This window comes from Empidonax traillii, unplaced genomic scaffold (genome assembly GCF_003031625.1).
Source record: "Empidonax traillii isolate 1590-97213 ecotype Southwest subspecies unplaced genomic scaffold, ASM303162v1 scaffold3243:size34875, whole genome shotgun sequence".
Classification (NCBI taxonomy): domain Eukaryota; kingdom Metazoa; phylum Chordata; class Aves; order Passeriformes; family Tyrannidae; genus Empidonax; species Empidonax traillii.
The window spans coordinates 24521-26228 of NW_020958436.1; the positions used below are offsets into that span (position 1 = coordinate 24521).

General features: G+C 55.1%; 1 pseudogene; it reads left to right on the forward strand.

The window, feature by feature from the left end:
• The window catches only part of LOC114072457, an 8578-nt pseudogene extending 7064 nt beyond the window's left edge, over nucleotides 1-1514 (forward strand).
• Nucleotides 1515-1708: the final 194 nt, after the last annotated feature.

The window sequence follows — 1708 nt, forward strand, 5'->3', positions numbered from 1 at the left end:
CAAAGACCCACTGCCCTGAACCTCACCAGAAGAGAAGAGAGCGAGGTCTCTGATCTCCAACTTATTTATACTCTGGTTTATGTAAAAATTGTATGGAATACTGGGAACATGGCCACTTCCTTGTTTGCAAGCTGGTCACCAGGAAGGCCTAGACCAAAACCATCACAGTGAACCACTCTTGGCAATCCATGCACACATGGAGCTTCCTGTGCTTTCACCTTTTCTCTGGGAGGAATCTTCATTCTTATGCCATTTGGGGACTCAGACTGACAATTTCAGCGCGGGGGTTCTGACACCAAACAAATAAAGTTCCACCCAGGAAAAAAAGCCCTCACCCTCCATCTCTCCTGTGCAATTGGTGAGCCACTCTTGGCACTCCATGCACACATGGAGGTTGCTGTGCTGGCACCTTTTGTCTGGGAATCTTCATTCTTATTCCTTTTGGGGACTCAGACGGGCCATTTCAGCGTGGGGGTTCTGATACCAAACAAATGAAGGTCCAGCAGACGACCCCAGGGTTTGGCTCAGGGCAGATTCCTGAACACGGGGACAAACCCGCTGGGAGTTACAGGGATGTCTGGAAACCCCATGAGCTGTGGGGGGTGCAAGTGGGGTTGGGAAGGGAAAGGAGGAGAACACGGTGAGAGCAGGAGCTGGAGGAGCAGCCCCAATGCTCCCAGCTCCCAGCCCTTGCCCAGCCCAGCAAAGCCCAAGCAAGCCCAGCCTGGAACTCCCAGCCCCATCTTCCCGGCTCAGGAGCTCTGTCAGAGAGAACAGGCCGGGCTGGGCGATTCTCCCTGGGCACTGGCCGTGCTGGAGCTCCCTGGGCTGGCTGAGGGAGGGCCTCACCGGGACAGAGGTTGTGCTGTGGGAATGGTCAGTTGTTTGTGGATGTGTGTTGGTGAAATCGGGAGCACGCGTGGCTTGGAGCAGACATGCGGTTGGGGCACTGCTGCTTGTTCTTTTTCAGATGATAGACGTCTTCTTCTTCCTCTTCCTCTTTGCTGTGTGGATGGTGGTTCTTTGGAGTGGCCAGGCAAGGCATCCTGAGGAAGAACGAGCACTGCTGGGAGTGGATCTTCCGATCTACGAGCCCTACCTGGCCATGCTTGGCCAGTACCCTGATGATGTGGATGGTAATTACCTCCTGGGGGGATCTCTGCTGGGTGGCTGGGTGGAAGGCTCTGTCCTTCAGGCCTGTGTTGACCTGTGTGTTGACCCTTTGCCTCCAGGTCTGATGGGGAGGCAGGGAGGGAGGAGGCCACACGAACTGTGGGCAGAGCAGAGCCCAGCAGAAAGTGGAGGAGAGGACTCACAGTTTGCTCTCCCCTCTGAGGTACCACCTACAACTTAGACTGCTGCACCTTTTCTGGGAACAAGTCCAAGCCCCTGTGTGTGGAGCTGGATACCAACAACCAGCCCTGCTTTCCTGAGTGGATCACCATTCCCCTTGTCTGCATTTACATGCTCTCAACCAACATCCTCCTTGTGAACCTGCTCGTGGCCATGTTTGGGTACGTAAGAAAGGAGCCGTCACTTCCTTGGGATCTCTGGACCAGTGTATCTCTGGGAGGGGGAATGGAGCCCTGGAAAACAGCAGGAAGCCAGCCCTCGGGCTCTGCATTTCTCACAGCAGTCTGATGGAAGCTGGTGCAGTGTCCTGGGGAGGGATTAAGGTTCCTTCCAACCCACACCAGTCCGTGACTCT